At 41.8% G+C, this 19,601-nt stretch overlaps 1 protein-coding gene across 8 annotated transcripts in view; it reads right to left on the bottom strand.

The window, feature by feature from the left end:
- LOC105672102 (protein turtle) overlaps positions 1–19,601 on the bottom strand; it is a 242,604-nt gene that overhangs the window by 207,989 nt on the left and 15,014 nt on the right. For 7 of the 8 annotated variants that reach the window (XM_067354591.1, XM_067354593.1, XM_067354592.1 and 4 more), the window contains exon 1: positions 4,146–4,629. The gene's annotated coding sequence lies outside the window, so the exon portion shown is untranslated. Of the gene's footprint in view, positions 1–4,145; positions 4,630–19,601 lie in introns of those variants that run through there. The other variant, XM_067354582.1, reaches the window with a different exon arrangement.

Below are 19,601 nucleotides of genomic sequence, written 5' to 3'. Positions count from 1 at the left end.
TACAGACTACTCGTCAGAGTATCGATCAATTACCAGAAGAATTGAAATACGTATTGTAATTGGATTAAGTTAACGATGCAGATGTGTTTGTTGCTTTGAAATAATTGCGTATTATCACAATCGAGAACTCTTGTAATCGCAAGATATTTCTGAACAAATATCTAGTTAATTTAAAAAAAGAAAAACAATATTTGCTCCACTTTTTCTTTTCTATCGACTTTTATAATCTTGTACTTATTTTTCGCATTTTTTGAAATATCTCAACATTTTTTCCCAATTGACAGAATAATTTCTTTCTATATTTTCGTAAGAGACAGGGAGAAAATTGTTTATTCCTCTTAACTTGCGAATACGAGCGTCGTGGAATTCGCGAACACAATTACTATTCTGAAATGCATGCAAGGATGCTACTCTGAGCGCTCGCGTAAGGTACAATGTAATCTCCGTTTTGTACAGCAGTGATACATTTAATCAAAAATGCGCATTTCGTCTGTAAGTTTTATTTTAATAAAATTATTCAAATTTTTAAAAAATATGTATATATTATTTAATATTTAATATATCAATAATTATTTAATATATTAAATAGACGCCTTCAAAATACTTTATATTATGCTTTTAAAAGAATAAAATATTTCATTCTTTTCTAAATATTGTCGCAGTATTTTATAACTTTTTATTAAGTCGCGTAGATGTATCGCTAAAGAAACTATAATTTAAAGTACCCTCAATATAAAGTTCATTATATAAATAGCCTTCGCAAATTTCTTAAAACAGTCTCACTCGTAGTAACTTTCTACATTTTCAAAACTTACTTCGCAATATCCTCGTTTTCAATTACGCCACCAAATTCTAACATGAGACGCGATAATCTTCTCAAAGGCTGTCTGATGTTAGAGAAGTAATTTTCTCAAAACGAGTTCGTATCACAAGGTAATACATCTAGTTCCACAAAAACCTAAAAGTGCGCGCGAAACGGAAGGAATTTATTGGCAACAGAGAATGAAACAAGAGAGATGAGAAGAACGAAAAAAATAATATCACTCCAATATATCTCTTGCAAAGAAAAAATTTAAAAAAATAGATGATTACACACCTATTAAGAAATTTAGAAATAAAAAAATGTAGCACAAACCTGTCTAGACACTTAATCAAATATCTTTTAGAAAAGATTTTAACAGTTTTAATTAAAAACAAGAAACATAATGTAAATATCAGTAATTAACGATTGTAATTGTACTGTTCATTAACCGTAATAGAAAAATATAATTGTCAAAACAACTTTTAATCTGCGTGTATTTTTCAGACTTAAAAATGACCGTTCAGCCGCTCTTTTCTTGCGTTCCCGACCTTCTCATCCAACACCCGTCAAAGTGCCTTTTTTTCATGTCGGAAAAACCGAAAAAATATTTTTTATATGACCTATCCTTTACACTTTACACGGACGCAAACGAGCCGTTATATAACCGGATTTATATACGTGGCAGAACCGAAATAATATACGGTCGCATGGGCAGGAAAGATTTCCGCCCTCTCGCGTTTGAATCCCTCCTTGCTCTGACATGCGGCAAAAAAATATCCGACTCGCTGCACCGCTGTTTCGTGCGTTACGTCGCTCGTTGTTTTACTCTTTAATAGGATCAAAACGCGTTACATAGAAGCTGCAACATCATAAGCCTTTGGTTGAGAAGTTGGAGCTACACAATTTATTCTAACGATGAAAAATTTCGCGAGCACAACAGCGAATCCCAAGAATATATACCACTTAACTCTGATATTCCTCGGTTGATTGCAATAAATTTTATTTCCAGTCTGACGAGGAACGAGCATCGGAATGCGTACGATAAAATCCTTATAGCTTACATCTAAAATTCAAAACAGGAAACTCCCTATTATTTTTGCGTAGCCACATAATACGCGCGATTGGGTGGAATAGTGGAATACAAAATGCGTTTTCCACATTTTGAGATACAAAGGATTCGCGCAAAATTCCCCGGTACTTCTAATCCCCGCGATCTCGTTTTGCGGATGCTTCGGAAAATCTGCACTTTTTACCAAAGTCTATTTCCTACATGGCCTATAGATCGAGCATCTATTGGCTTCGTACATAGGTTACATACCGCAAAGCCCATGTATAAACGTAAATATTTACATAGAAAGAGGGTTCCACGGAAGTATATACGTACGTAGCGACAAGATTTTCGTCTCTTCCACGCGCAAATTCTCCATAATACCACTTCGCGTTCACGATGAAAAGAAACGAAACTGTATTTATATTGGATGATCTACCTTGCATTTATATCGGGCTAATTTTCGTAATTTTTTCAAATTTATTCACCGATAATTTGAAAAAAAAAATCGAAAAAATTATTTCACTTTAGATTGAATTACATTATGCAAAAGTGGAGTTCGCCAAATCATCAAGGAGAAAATGTGCAAAGCTCGTGAGGTCACAGGGTGAAATGGCAGCGCGTCGTCGTGCTCTCATTGCTTCGAAGTCTCTTTGCAAGATAGATTACACATTCGCGTGTCACATTAACGTGTGCATGTCCATATGTACGTGTGCAACGCTGCGACGTAAAAGGAATACGAGATTTAAAAAATAATGAGTAAATTTTATAGCGGAGCTTAACAAATCTCTTGGAAAGATAAAAGGACATCGATTAATTCAACAGAGATATTCATTAAAAGAATTAAACTTTTGTAAATTCGTTAAGCAATGCTGGTATAGTTCATTAAAAAAAAAAAAAAAAAAAAAAAAAAACAGTTTTTAAATGTAGCACATTGCGAAATAAAAGAGGGAAGCATTTTACTGACAGACCGACAGTTCTACGATACATTTTCGTTTGAGGATACATTACGCGTTGTGATAACAAACGTACAATTACAGACGCATTTCGTGAGAGTTATTGGAATTAGACATCCTTGATATTGATCACGTTCCTTTCTGTCGGTGACATAAACATTTTTCTATTTTGACGATGCTACGGCGAAAAATATCGCAAACGGACGCGTAAACCGCACGCTGCCGCGGAATTTACGACGGTGATAACACCGAGGCGCAACTATCAATCGTCGGTTGCATTCCGCAATGTTTGACAGTCTCGGCAATTTTTATTCCGCGTATCTTCGCGCTCTATCACGACATACTTTTACATACGCTTTCGCGCGAGCAAATGCTTTCTTCCAAAGTGCACGACGCGTATTTTTGGCTCCAGAAAGTCCTCGAAAATGCCCGAACGATGAATTTACGCGATCACAAGTCTCTAGTTTACGTGAATATTGAAGTTTCATTTCAGAGTGCGCCTCATACACGCCTCTGACAGTAACAAATATTTATATAAAGTCTTTGAAGATAAATCTCGCGACGAGATAGGATTAAATTCTTGGAATTTTGTACGTGTATCTATTTTCAATAAAAGTGAAACAATAGCGACAATTTATAAAGGTGATAACTTGATTTGAGAGTGTGTATCGTTTCACGCGAAAAATGTGTGTCTAGAACTATTACTTCGATATTGGCAATGCCAGTATCCGCGGAATCCTTGACACTGGTATCAAATCGAATTTATTTTTTATTATTCATAAACAAAAAAATGGAGAAGTTTCTTGATAAAATTTGTCACTTTTAAATCACCACTAAATTCAATAAATATATAAAAATTATTTGCAAAATATATGATAAAAATGAGAAGAAGTACGATTTTTTTTTTATAAAATCTGACATCAGTAAACATACACATATAAAAATAAATTTTCCAATGGCAATAGAAAAAATACTAATAAAACAATGCGATAAAAAAAGTAGCAGAAGTATTAAAACATAATTCATCGAGTATAATTAACGCAGCAATTAACGCGTCAAGTATTATTGCGTTCACATGCGGTGCGCTGCTCCATTTTGCTAATCGCATGCCCTTAAACGAGCGATACCACCTGGTGCTCCGTAATCGCCTTGAAATCCAAAATCTGTACGTCGACAAACTATTTCATACGCGATAAATCAAAATGCAATATAAAGCTCCATTAAAATGGTCTCGCATATTTGAAGGGCATTTAACGAGTCAAAATGCGTGGTGTTATTCAATCGATCTCGATTAGTCGCTATTTATGTAAAAAAAATTTATAAAAAATTAAAAACTCACCAGAAGTTGTCACCACTCGGCGTCTGTCATAGGCTTCGGGGAGGCCGTTGAAAAATCCTCAAAAATCAACAAAACACTTGGCCAGAACGCGAATTCACGGAACACAAAGGACTCGTTCGCACAAAACGTAACTGCAAAATGTAAAACGTCATTCGTAGGACGCGAGGAAGAAAGGAAGGAATGCGGTACACGCGTGACAGCCGCGAGGAAACAACTCGTTTAAACGACGAGCCGTCTTCTCCCGCGCTCGCGACGGAGTTAATCGGAGCAGCCGAGAATAGCGTCGGCCGATGACGCGCAACGATTTATTTTTCACGCCAAAAATGTGCAAAGCGTCGTACAGAATAATGGGGAGGGTGAAGGAGAAATAGATAGAGAGTAAGAGAGAGAGGACGGTGAAATTTGCACGCGACCCGCGTACGAGGAAGCCTCGAAAGTACCGACGCGACGGACGAAGTACTTTCTCGTACGAGACTCTGCCGGATACTGGGGATACTGCGAGGTCGAGGTATCGAACGCACCTCTGCGCGCCAAACGACGCTACCGGCGCGCGCGGCGCGGCCAATCGACGCTCGCACTAGCGGCATCGTCATAGCGCCGGAAGCGCCGCGACGATCAAAAGTATACGTTAAATGAGTTAAATGTTTTTCATTTTCACATTGAAAAAAATAGTGAAGAATGGAAATATTCCCCTTCCCGTATATATAATTTCCTAAAATAAATTGACAAACATGCAATGACAATTTCAATTTCAAATTAATTTGATATAAAACGTCTCTACAATATACACAACTGCAAGATACGAGAAATATTTTTAATTAATTGCAATGCTCTCGTAACGTTATTGCGCCCAAAATTAAACAAAATGTACGACAACATGACACGGGTTCTGTCTGCTAATATAATTATAAAATTATTTAATTCGTAAAATTAAATTTATTCCCTTATTCATTGTTGAAACAAAAATGTAATTAACGTAACAATTACGAAATAGGATTTCTTTTCTCTTTTAATCCAATTCTCTAGACATACATTTTTATTTACCGTCTTGCGTTATCAATCATTTCGCTTGTTATCATCAATTATTTACGACCACAGATCCAGGATTCACTTGTCAAGGTGGAGTCGGACACGCGATGGCGAACGGACCGACGAATACGCGATGCTATCCCTCGGGCAATATCCAAGATGAGATTGCTCTAACGCATATTAACGCTTCTAATTTATGCGGGTCCATTGGCCGTACGAGATCGCTCAAACCACACTCGGCCATCCTGCTGTAGTATTATGGTCGGCCTCTCCGCGCAAACAGTTCAGCGCGTCGCTATGATCACGTTGATCAAGAGGCTCAAAGGGAGAGGAAACACCTAGAAACCCTCAAGTATCGTCTACAGTATTGTCTCGAGAGTGTAATTAATCCATTGGCTCGTCATCATTAATATGCCGTAATCGCGTGTGCAATTTATTTTTATGGTGCAATGTGTTTCAAATGATTCTCCAAATGTAACAGCATTTAAAACTAAAATACAGCCACAAAATTCGTCTATTAAAGACACAAATTATTTTTTACACGCATGAGAGACGCAATTTGAAACATTCATTCAACAAATATACCGAATACCTTGTTTAGAGAAACAATGCAAGGTAACCTGTACATTTATTGGCCCCTAGGCAGATATTGGCTATGCTATGTTTTCATGATGGAACATTCCGCACAAAATAACGTTTGCGCAAACAAATTGACAAATGAGTCACCTTCAATGCACGCACTACGCCATAGCGTTATCATAAAATTGGATGTTTCTCTAGAAAAATCACGATTCTCTATACTGAATACTAATATTCTATTTTTCTTTATTTCTTTTATAATTATTACTCGCAAAATTTAAACAGTCTTAACATTAAAAAAAAATTTGTAGCGTTTGATAAAAAATAATTAACGTATAATATTTTATTAGTTGATATATAATTTTGCTTATGAATATTGCACGGCTGCGATAAAAATAAAGCACCGAAATTAAGGTTAATTGCTTTGACGACGCCTCTCGAGCCGCGCTGAAATTACCAGAAATTATCAGATGGTACAAAGACACACGTTTGACGTATTTAACCGGGGCACCCTCGAGCGATACGCGAAAATATCCTTAAACCGTTATCCCCGAGAAGCAATTTATTCCTACGAAACGTTTGATCTAAGGCGCAGGTAAAAGAGTAAAAGCTTAGACTATAACCCCCTTGCCGGGGCCCAGATATTGTGCTCTAATTAGACGAAAGAATTTCATTCCTTGATCCAATTTCCATGGTGCGGCGCGAACAAGCGCGCTGCCGCCGCTCTTGAATAATCGTTAGCAGAACTTTTCGCTCTTTGCCGGATTACCATACTTTCCAGCAATAAGAGCGGGACCCCCGTCTTCGGGTTCCGCTTTAGTTCGCGGAAGATCTCGTTTTTCTCGGTGAAACGACTATAAACGCGTCTCTATAATCATGCTAATCGCGCGCACGCGAGCGCCGTCCGAGCGTATTGAATCCATCCGCGAGTAAAGTGCTATTAACTTTGCATTACAAAAATTACGACTCCGAAAATAGAATACGGAAATAAACAAAAATAGATAGAATGAAGAGATATTTACGAAATTTTTCAAAAAATATGATAAATATTTTTTTATTATTTAATACGTTTTTTAATTCTATTTTATTTTTCTACTCTTTTATTTTGGCAACAGAAAGACACAATATTTGGACCGCAAAGCATCTTGATCAAAGCATCAGATGCCGAGATAATTCGTCCGCAAAAGTACGAAAGGGTTAAGGAGAACCGAGTGTTCTCATGAAACTCGCGCAACGCGTTCTTTATCTCACGAGACGTCTCGTAGCGATCGCGCGCCGTAATCGCGAATTAAAGCAATTAAAGCCTGATTAAAGTCCGACCATCCAGATCCTCTCGAGCTTCGTCGACCGCCGAGTTAGAAAAGAAAAGGGAGACGCGCGTCTCGTTTCGATTCGCAGAAAGCAATCCGTCTTCATTACAAGCCGCCACATCGTATATCCTGACAGTGATAATGGCAACGGAAATGCGCGAGCGGTCCAATCGCTTATGAAAATCGCGGATAATGGCTTCCCCTTGCGCGCAGTAACTTTATTCTCGTTACCTTCTATCGTCTCGTTCTTTTGCTGAATTATCATAACAATGCGCATATCATTCGCACGCCGCGGTATATATAATGCACATATATAATGCATCGCTCGTTACTGCACGTCGCAAACCTAATTTATTTTGAGATACCGGCGGTGTTTCAATCTCACTGATAAATGCGAAAAAAAGAATAACAGGCTGTCCGGAGCTCTGTGATCTCTTCCCCCGAAGAGAATTGAAAATGACTTCCGGCGAGCAGCGCGGGTTTAAAAAGGATTAATCTTTGTCTTTAATCTTTTTCCTGCGCTATGTCAATAATCGTTTTCCAAAGGCTAATCCCGTTTCTTTTCGCTTAAAGTTGCTTTAATCGGGTACGCGGGTGCGTTGATCAGGGGCGCCTGAAATGAGCTCGCGGGATATCAAGCGGGCTCGGGCCGATTACAAATTCAAACGACTATCAAAGACCGGTGCAATAATCTCCAATATCTGAATGAGCCCTCCTTGTTATCATGATAGAAACGTCGATATTCGAGCACCTGCCGTGTATAATCTCTGTCAAATCCGCTTCATCCATTTGGACGAAATGTAATCATGTCTGAACAGTTCTGGTGTGCAACAATCGATCGATCGCGCACAACGAAAAGATTTGCGGTCACTCGCTGGTCGCTGTTACGGTTCGCGTCAATGCCCGCAATTTAGTTTCTATTAGCGTGCGCATATAACATTAAGTGCACGCGCTCATTCGATCACGGAGAGCGCGTCGGCAAATAACTTCGGTCGCGATAATGCAGGTATCGTAATCAATGTAATATTGAAGAGTGCCACCGAGTGTCCACTCTGTCAAAATTATCATGATAATGCGTGCGCCGTTCTCGCGTAATACCACATGAACCGTGCTATGTCGAGGACTATATAGAATCATTAACTATTGATCTACTCGCGCTGATCGAGTTTCCAAAACATAGTTCTTTCGCGTTCGAAAATTGAAGAAACTTTTGCAACATCGCAACGTGTACAATACATAAAATTCCGTGCGGCGATTCTTAACGAGGGTAAACGAAACGATAAAAAGGAGGATAAATAAATGATCAAGCGAATTGTCGTCCGCTGTCGAGGGGAGACGTCTCGCAATTCTATCTCGCAGTCCAACTGTGAATCAACATGCGCGCCACGCCTTCGTTTCATTCACCATCTAACAACTGAGAGAACCGACCGTGCAGCATCGCGAGTGTACGAGCGGGCGACGAATAGAAGGACGGGGATTGAGAGATGGAGTACGGCAAATGCGGGAGGAGAAAGAGAAAGCAAGCGGGAGAAGAGTGAAAGACCGCAAAGGCCAGAGATTGCGGTGTCCGTTTTGGCCTTTATTAGTGCCAGCGTCGCTGGCGAAGCTGGCGCTAAGAGCGTCAGCTTCGAGCCGCGTTCGATAGAACAAACCACGAAAGAGGAAATGAACGAGAAGAAGCAACGAGATCCCATGATGATCGCGCGCATAAATTTGAAACCCTCGCAGATTCTGATCGTCCGAGTCTGCCGATAATGCACGCGCTATCGGGAGGAAAAGGAACGAGGAAGAATACAGAGCCAATCTATGGCGATCCGCTCGAACGAATCGACGCTGCAAATTCACGCGAGGCGGGCTGTCATTCGTGCGTAATTAACTGTCCTGTCGAGCTTGGCCGCGATTCAAATTGAATTGACTATCGTTATGCATCGGGGAGGATGGGTGGTTCTGCGGGCAGGGGAAAGCGAGGTGATAGCGGTGGCGGTGACGGTGGTGCAGGCGATTCATTCGATTTCCGGCTCGATCGCGGCCCGGAGAGCCGAAGGCGTGACTGAAAAATGTCCCACGGCCGGTAATTACGGCTGGCTTTCGCAATTATATATCCCGAAAATGTCCGGTGTACCGTCAGAAATTTATATGTACGCCGTTCGGTCTCGTATATCGACGCCCGCGCCCTGTCATTGTTTCCAGCCGCGATTCCACGCGATCATTTTATTTATTTACGCATAATCAACGCGCCGGATGCCGATCCTAATGAAAAACGAACAAATTATGCTTGATATCTTCGCATCAGACCGCGTCGATAATGTTTGCGATGCGGCGCACGTAGACTCCGGCTTCGTTACGATCGTCGATACTTTAGCAGACTGATAAAATATATATACCAGCTTCCTCCGGTTTCATTAGAGAATATAAAAAAAAGATGTAAAAGTAATAACAAAGTTTTAACGTACATATAATTAAAAAGTTCTAAAAGAAAGTGTTAACGAAACGACAATGGAGTAGTTAATGAAGTAATAAATATTAAATAATCCAAGAGTCAGTAACAACGCGCACAATTTTTAAAATATTGTCGGCGACATTCATATCGCGGATCATTAATTGTGCGAACTACTTAGACAAGCGACACAATACGCGCGTAATAACCCATGAATAGCATACTTGTGTGCGGTAACTCGAAATCGAAAACTTAGTTGCAACTTTAAAGATACTCGCGCGAGTTAGCAGGCGCGGAACGCGCCGGTGTAACAGAACGTTTGCAAAATGAAATCGCAAACTTCTGCCGCGTGTGCGGCACACAACGATAGCGCATTGTCCCGTTTATAATGGCATTTTACCGGGCGTAACGAACAACGCAAAGTTACGTTGATTGAGGTTCGTCTTCGGCGCGCAGTATGTTCTTTGTTCGCTCAGCCCTGTGCTTCTAATTACTAAACGTACCTGCTCTGCAACATACCACTATATATTTACCATTTCACTTTAGTTTTGTCCGTCCCGCGGGTAGCTTTTCGTACCTTCGTCATCTAATCCAACCCGGGCTAAGCGCGCTCTAATTACGCGCCGTCTTTGAATTAATTTTATGCGACTCGAGAGAAAAAAAGAGCTGTAAATAAATTATCGCAAAATGGTACGATTCGTCATTGTCTCGGGAGAGCAACGCAACTTTTCAACGCGATTAATCTCGCTTCGTTTCCCCAGATACTTCGCGTCGTAATTCGCAAGATGAAAAAACCGATAGAGAACGGTGGAAACTCCATAATTGCAATCTCGGTTGTTACAGCGGAGCCACGCTTATTGTGTTCAATCTGTTCAGCGTACGCGCAGTCAGGAAAAGGTGCGGCTCCCTCATCGAAACCTCATTGGTCGTAAGCTGGGATTGAAACCAGGAATAATTTCGGCGAGTTCAGATTTCGACGTGCTACGCTCGCGCGTGGGCGAGAAAATGATTCCACTCTCATCCCTTGATAATCGTTCAACTGCGGCGCAGAAATTCGCAAGTGTTGCAATGTCGGAGCGCGACGCTTCGCGGGACAGATGGCATTTCGAAGTTTGCCGCAACTGCAACTCATCGCTTACCTATGCGCCCGTCCTTCGCGACCGCGGGTCGTGACTTCGATTGAAGACAAACTGGAAACTGGATTAGGAATCCCTCGAATAGTTGCCGTGACTAATAGACACTCGGCTCAAATCATCCACTCAGCCGATGCGCGAAACGCTAAGATTGCTATCAAACGCGTATGAATCTTATGCTAATGGCGACGTGATGAATAAACTGTTCTATCAAAATCATTTGCAGCGTGCGTTTTTTGTACAATCGTGATTAATACCGTTCGCTTTACAAACGAATGTCACGGTAATGCTGATTCTGATAACAAAGTGATGATTCACAAAATTGCAAATCTATCTGCAATTAATCTATTTTTTTAAATCCTGTTTGTGCAGAAATAAATCGAAATCGCGAGAGCGATTGAAATGCGAGCAGCATTTCACGGACCAAACTTCGAATCGTATCGCATCCTGCATTTTATGCAAGATAAGCTATCGAATCGACCGCGCTCGTTCATTTAAAATCGCCAAGTTTTATACGACGCGTCTGGCTCTCGAAAAAAATTTGTTGCGCCGCTTGAACAAATAATGATGCACGCGAACCCGCGTATCTTCGCAGCCAGATACGCAACGTTCGCGGGTTTATTGTTGTTACGCAAACAACCGGAACTCCGGGCGGCCCGGATGTGTTTATCGTTGGATTAGCGATTCCATTGCCCAAGCTTTTCTGCTTCGAGGCACCGAGGTATGCAACCGACGCTGCATCGCGTCCGCGCCCGCCGGCTTTCGTTCACGCGCTCACGAATCATTCACGGTAAAATTCAACAAGACCAACGAAAGGCCTGAGAGAATACATACTAATTAACGAAGCGTTTCGCCAACATCGTCAAAAGGGGATTTGATTTAGAGGCAAATCCGCCGGACCGCGGCCCGTGTAATATCTCTCGCAAGTGAATCTGTTCCATTAAATCTATTGAGCACAGACGTTCTATAACGGCATTCATACGATTTATACACCATCATAAATGTAGAATGAATTTTCTTGGCCAATTTTACTAAACTTTTTAATTAATTAATCCACAATAGATATATTTGTGGTTAAATTCAGAAGAATTTTTAGAAATATCAATATCCAATTATTTCTTTTAAAAAAACTATAAGCGTGTAGAAGAAATTTAACTCAACTAGTTTCAAAAATACTTTATGTCTTTTTCTTTAAGAAGATATTCGACGTGTATTTTAAAACTTTTTGAGTTGTTTTCGAATTTGCAAATAAATACACTACACTAACAATAAGTTATGTCGTGAAAGTCTCGATAAGCTTTTATAGCACATCCCTCTCGTTACAATAACGACTTTCCAGATATCGTACGGCGCTTCGATAAATGCGTATTGTACACGTGTCTCGGTTGCGTACAACTGTATTGCGCGCAGTCGAGAAATGCTGGCGCATCTTTCTCCGTTTGTTCCATATCTGAGTAGTATTTTCGATTAGCGATATCGCGTAGGAGAATCTAGATACTGTTACAAAGCGCTCCGTACAATGCAAACGCAATGTCTGCGAGAGACCTTACACGTCCGCCTGTGTCAACGGTGTATTAGGATAAGCAAGGACGTATCCAGTCGTGGAAGTTTAGATACATCGCTGCGCGCGACGACGTCAAAGTCAGCTCGAAATTTCATGAATCTCGCTCTAATCTAATGGTTACGGATTGGGTTTACGATGCGGAGAAGATCGGCGACGAGATAAGGTTAGCGGCGTCACTCGCGCGTAACTAGATGAAAATCCTGACATCGTATAATGTAATTAGCTGCGATAGCATGCATAGATTTATGTCACGACACACGGTTTATTCAACGACTCCGTTCGATATGGCGATAACTTTATAACGCTATAAGCGGCTTTCCTGTGTATTTATTTTATTCCATATTCAGGAGCTCGGACATTCTCTCTGTCGAGTTAAACAGTGAATATTAGTTGTTAAATATATCTACTCGGCTTCTGATGAAAGCGCTATACACCTTCGCCTTTGCCGACCCGGATAGAAGCAAGCTCGAAGTGATAGGCAAAGTGGAGAGCGCATAAATAGATAATGGACTTAAATGAAGTGGGGAATATTTCACACTAGTTGAATTCACGAGGGATGCACGGCAGGTCTAATGGTTCCAGGTCATGTTTACGATCCAGGCACGATTCGAGAGCCCGTTTCGTACGCGCGCACAGCCGACTCTTTTATAAAACTTAATTTTCCGGATAATTTTACCATTTGTTACCGCCTTTCCTCTTACACATTACAGTCATAATTTACAGTCGTCGTGCAGTCGAGCGTTAATGGAAATTTTAGGTACCGACTCCTCTCTATCTTCCGAGCTTCCTTCCACCCTTTTTTTTTCATCGTCGCAGATTTAAGAGGAACGTTTAACGTTTTACACGGTCTGAAACTTTGGAAAAGGCGCATTAAAAGCGTGCCAGAAAGTACGTAAATATCCAGTCGGAATTTACATAATTTATCGCGATCTCCCCCGAGGAAGCGGCTTACGTCCTATCCGCGTTTTATTTCGCCGTAACAAGTAACCGGGATAGAAACCAAGCAAGTTCGCTTGTACAACAACGTACTCTCCCGTTACTTATAGGAATATTGAGAGCGACCGCGTGTACTTGGTACTTTTGGGAAGCGTCGTTTGCCTTTCAAGAATAAACAAACGAGCGGTACTCAAACCTCGGCGTCTACCGTATAATCCGAAAACAGCTCCGTAATAGAAAGCCGGCGATGTTGTAACGCAGCTGAATCTCTCTCTCTCTAAAAATGCTTCGCGAGAGAGAAAGTTACGCGGCTCAACCGGAAGTATCGCCGCGAGGGATTAAATCAGTGGAGGCGAAATCACACCTCGTTTGCATCGTCCGAGCGCACCTGGAGCACCACAGTATTAAGCAACAGCTTTTTCGAAGAGAGATAAAAAAAAAAATACCCGTGACCACTAATTTCTACCAAAGCATTAACGGTGGATCGATAGTCAATTAATCCGATCGCTCTTCGAAATGTTCAATCATCCGACACGCGATCTTCGGCGGGGGAGCGGGATAAATAAACGCGGTCTGGCCATTAATCTTCCTTAACCAGTGCCGAAAGTTTCTCTCGCGGAGCTTCTATGAGAACGCGCGCGAGTGTTAAAACAACAATCTATACATCGTCTAACATCTTGCGTCGACGTACGCAAGGATGATCAATAGTCCGCGCACCGGGCTTCCTTTCCCGACACGTAATCCAATAGCATCGGCAGAATCAAGACCGATACCGGAAAGCCGTAGTCGATCGCGACGACGACGTTACGCTTTGAGAATCGGAAACACCGAACGCGCCTGTGTCCGGCAGGACGACAGAACCGTGGAAACCCCCGCGGGAAATAGCCCCGGCTGGCCGGGCAATGCGCCGAAGTTACGTCGAGATTCCCGGTTGCAGTAATGCAGTTTAGTAGTTGTGCAGTTGTAACGAGGAGTTCCATAGCCTTGTTACGCGCGCACGCCCAACGCCCGTCGACGTATCGTATACGCTATAGCGGTCGTTATACGTCGTTGTACGGTCGTACAGCCCGGTCGGTCGGTCGGTCCACATGTCGTATTTGTACTACAAATCCTCGTAACCTCAAATCTCCCGTCCGTAAACGCGTAGCGAGCCCTAATCACAGCCATGCAAACGCTGACTGCCTTGAACTATGCTGGCCTTTCCTAAGCAACGCGGCAAAACGCGTGATTAGCTTCTCCCAGTTGCTGTGCACTGTCATTCGACTTTCCGCCCGTTTCAAAGTGCAGATCCGGCCATAGATAATTTCCGGGTTAATATTGAGAAAACGATCGACTGTTGAAATTCTCGTGTGCAATTAAAATAACGCAATTCTTTTAAAGCGATACGATTGTGTTGTTATAAATTATCTATATAAATACGCGATGCGGTAATATTTATTTATTAATATATTAGATCAAAAATCGTATTTTTGCGGCAGCAAAGTATAATCGATGCTCGAGGCCATTTCTATGCGCGTTGAATACCGCCAAAATGCTACATGTACCTCGAATGCCTATGATGAAACATTGTAACGTCGTTAGTACACCAACAAAGCCCTTCTCTAACTATCCAATAATTTTACAAATTTGCTGCATTCCTGAGAACCACGAGCGCCGAAACTAATGTCGCGGTTTCCTATCCACCTACATACATCGATATAACGTTGCGGCATGTCACTGAGACACCGACAGACCCAATATTACTGCGAAAACATCGCAACATTTTTTTTTTTATGCCGCCCGCAGACAGTTCGATAATGCGATTCCATGCGGCTGGACTCGCGAAGGCGCGAACCATCAGATCGGGCGAAATTAGGAGGCCATAAATACGAATCAACAGTCGCTCGAATGCCGCTCGACGGCCACGTATACACAACCGACCGAGTGGAACTTCGGATTGTGTCTTAGGTCCTGCGTGGACCATCTCTCTGCAATGGAAGCAATACGGTGGACAGCGAAGACAGGCGAATGATCGATGGGGTTGGTAAGACGACCATTGTGACGACCCGTACCACTAATGTTTCTTTTTGTCTTTGCGATAGACAACGCTGCATTACGAACTCGAAAGAGTTTCGGAAACTAATCAGCAAAATTGCCCGTGACGTTTCATCGCTATTAGTTTGATGATTGAACGAGTTTTGATAACAATTATGTAGACTAACAAAAGTCTAAGTTTAATAGATCATATTAGGTATAAAGTTTAATAGATCACATTAGGTATGAAGTAAGTTATATCAGAAAACTTATCACTTATAATTTACACAAGAATTATGATTACAATAGAATTAGATAATGGAAGAAAATTAGATAAAAGAAGGATAATGATTACAAATTTTACGAAAAATCAGCAAACACACAAGTCCCTCTTTTTTTCGATTATAAATCATACGCTATATTTTGAACTCCAAAATACGATCACCTCATACAGACATATCAAGTCAAATTATACGCGCCAGGTTTCCACCAAGTTTTGACAATCCGGAATGTAAATATCAGATGGGGGCCGTTCGCTCGCGTGTCGTGACGGCGTAACAAATGGCGCATCCGCGCTGGCCGAGAACGAAAATGGAGTTGCCATTATAAATGTATGAGTTCAAAAGTTCCGGTATGGCTGCGACCTAGGAAATGAGCGAATGTCCTTTGCGACAGGACACGTCAACGCGAAAAGTCTCTCCGTTCCGCCGTCGCGGTCTTACGTCACCGTGACGTACCAGAATCCGCCGCGATGAAATTCCAGCCCGTTTACGGGCGCGGATCTGATTTTCCTGGGAGTACGGGCACCCGGTGCGCACGCCCGGCAAGCGCGGGAGTGTGTACGAGTTGACATTAACAGGAGAATAAATTATCCTATTCGGCACGAACCCTTCATAACTCAGTAGCAAAATTAGCATAAGATCAATATTGCTTTTTCGCCGCGCCACCGACGGCGCTCGGGCCCGGTGTTCCATGTACCCAATCGCCTAGTTTGCCGTAAAAAGTAAACGGAGCGACGATGAATTTATTAAACTATTGCTTTGAAAACTGTCGTTTGCATTGCACATTGTACATTGCATGAATTTTACCTTTGCGTCTCTCATATGTGTGTTTTTCCATTCTTTCGTACAATACTTACAAATATTATTTAGTTTTCTAATCATTTTCAACAAAACGATCGCAATATTGCTTAATTCAATTAATATGAGGCAACAATATAAAGAATAGAAAAGCGTTGATAAAAATAAACGTGGCTCCCTTCAGCTTGCGATGTAAGCTGAGCCAATTAGGCACGTAACATACGTGAAAGCTGCAAAACTCCAATGCAGACCGTAAAATAATATTCATTGTTTCCAATGAATCCAGTAATTAAAGCTTTGAGTTTTTCATGTGAGTTAGTTAAACTTCAATTGACACGGAGCTTTGAAGTTATCATAAAATTGCACGCCTCGTGAACATTTCATACTGCACTGTTTGTACTATGAATAATATCGGTATTTCAGTCTCTTTTCTCTTCCGGCAGTCAGACTGTTCCAAGAGAACGGTTCATTCCTCGATTGCTCCATGACGGAGACAAGTCATCGAAGAAGCAACGAAACGAATTGGCGATAATTGGAGCAAAAATAGAGCATGTGCTTACATCAATTTCAGCAACATTGCAAAAACTGTCGTTGCATTAAACTGAAGATATTTTGACAGAAAAAACACGGATAAAATTTGTACTGAATTTAATACATTTTAATATATTTTCGCACCTCGTAAATATCCATTTCTGAAAATTGTAATTATGTAAATACATGAGTATTTCATCTGTTATTTACTCTGTCAGAACGCGAATCCTATTATTGATCGATATTTTCCGTGGTGTATAATATAAGGCGACCGCAGACGTAGATGCAGACAGGAAAACAAAGTGCATAATAAAAGAAGCGTTTTCAAGTTCGTGCAAAATTATATACGAGCGAGTACGTTTATATCGCACGCGCGCGACGTATACATTTCGCGTGTACCTACGTTCGAGAGGAATCGCGATGGAGGAAGAAAGAGGAAGAGAAAGAGAAAAATGGTTGAAGGAACGAGGAGAGAGACCGATCTCGGGATGAAGCGGGAGGGAGAATAAACGAGTATGTATTTTGTAGTAGACCGTGGTCCACGTGACCGGTTGTGCCCTCAGAGTGGAACGCCGAGGTCAATGCTTCCCGTCCAAGGCTAAAGGAGCGGGAGAGCTGAGGCTCGAGTAGGTACTCGGATACCGCAAGTACAGCCGGCGTCCAACATCGGCGAGTGGCGAGCAAGCGAGAGAAGCGAGGCAAGGAGAAACCGCCGCGCCGGTCCCCAGCGGCTGGGGCCCAGCCTGCCGGTTCCTTGCCTCGCTTTACAACCTGCCTCGTCTCTCCTTCGCGCGCGCCCGGACTCCCTCGAGATCGAGCGAGTCTCTCGCTTCCGCCACCGGCAATCTCTCTTGTATGCGCCGCGCTACACGGATGAGAACACGGTCGTCGCGGCTGCGGGGAATCGGATTTCACGTTCCGCGATACCGTCCGGAAGACTGAGAGCAAAGATCTGGACTGGTTGAGTTTGCCGAAATGTCGGAAAACAACGTGTTTGAGTTTCTACTAGATGCCTCGCTCCTGCGACATCAGAAATCGAATTTGCATTGTCACGTTGTAGCGCCCGGTGAATCTTCCCTCAATGTTGGACGGTAACACGACTGATTTATCCGAAACATCGGGCGTTCTCAAATCCGCGTTAATTAGATAAATTAGTCGATTTCATACAACCGCGCGAAAAGTTACATGCGAAGATGTATATCGCGTGAGGAACGGTATCGCGGGTTTTTACCGATCGAAACCAATCTTTTGACATCTATATGTCAGCTCGAACTGGCAAGAACTGCGAAAAGTATCGTTCCGCGAAGTTGCAACCAATACGAAAGTCGCGAGACGAAGGGACGGCGTCCTGTTCTTATTACATCGCGCGCACAGCCGCTCCATTTCCAGCACCGTAACTTGTTACAGCCGGACACTTTACGGCTGAGAACTAAAAGATTAAGAAGGGACTCCAGAATCGGAACGGCAGAACGAGGACGCATTGTTTCTCGGGGCTTCCGCTAGCAAGAAATTGAATTTCGAACACTGGCAAACGGCCGCATGTAAGAAGATCTGTGCCGAGCGCGTTGCACCGAGTCAGTTGCTTATTTTTATACTTATCACATTTCGCAGATTAAATCCGAGAAGCGAGAGCGCGCCGAGCGAGGGTCCAAAGCACGATCGACGCCGACATAATTTCGGCTATTTCAATTATTAATATTATTAATATAAAAAGATCTATGTTACACAAATTGCATATATCATGAAAAAAAAAAGCATGAAAATCACTTTTATGTATCTTTAATATTAAAGTCTGAATTTGCAGAAATTATGTAAATTTCAACGGTTTAAGAATACTGTTGGTATTAAAATTGCTAACGCGCGCGCCGAAAAAGCAGGCTTCTCGGAAATTGCGGCGGATAACTGTCGCGAACAATCCCGAGTAAATTAAGGAACGCTGTAAAAGAATAATATCCAATGTGCCCAAATACTCTGGCACTTCCAGCCACGGAAGTAACGATTAATGAATACGATTAAAGGCAGGAGCGTCTATTTCCACATCCACTTTAAAGAAATCGATTTTTGAAGATAGAGTATAATAGCATTTTTCTAATATTGCCGACGTCGGAAGTACGGCAAGTAATGAAATTTATGCATTTAGATTCAGTCCATGAGATAAAAATTGATAGGGTGGATGCAGTAAACGACTGTATTGAATCATTCACTGGCGTATCCATTCTACGAAGAAAGAGCAATCAGTCGAGAAACTGGCGTTACGCATTGCATGCATTACCACTTTATGTCTCAACGCGATGGATGATGTACTTTATACTCAATCTATCTAAAAAATCGCGCAAAAGATCACTCCCGTTTCTTTCCACGCTGACATTCACGGCGCGTAAACGCCCTCGTGAACCTGTCCGCGTCATGCTCTTGTAGATGTACGTCACATAAATATCCATTTGCCACAACAAATTCGATTCCCTCACGGCGATAACCGGGAAGCGCAAACGGAACATTGTCCGGGAAAATTACGAGATCATCTGGAATACCGCGTACGTCCCCGGCGGAATATTTAATGACACGACGATATATGGCTGCGAGATCTCGCATATTAGACTTTAACGGCGCGATGACGCACACTTTTAAAAGCCCGCAATATAGAACGTATTATTCCACTTCTTTTCGTTATATTGTAAATATGTATATTGTAAATATATTCTAATTTTTAACTATTTTATTATTAAAAATTGTCTCTCGAGAGATGGAATAAAAAAATGCGAAAATAGTACGCAATCTTTGTTTTATACAAAGATAGATTAAGGCTTTTTACTCAATGTGTTTTCGGAGATAAAATTTATATTTC

The sequence above is a fragment of the Linepithema humile genome, chromosome 4 (genome assembly GCF_040581485.1).
Source record: "Linepithema humile isolate Giens D197 chromosome 4, Lhum_UNIL_v1.0, whole genome shotgun sequence".
Lineage (NCBI taxonomy): Eukaryota > Metazoa > Arthropoda > Insecta > Hymenoptera > Formicidae > Linepithema > Linepithema humile.
Note: the sequence above shows the minus strand (reverse complement) of the source record. Positions and strands in the feature narration are given on the sequence as shown.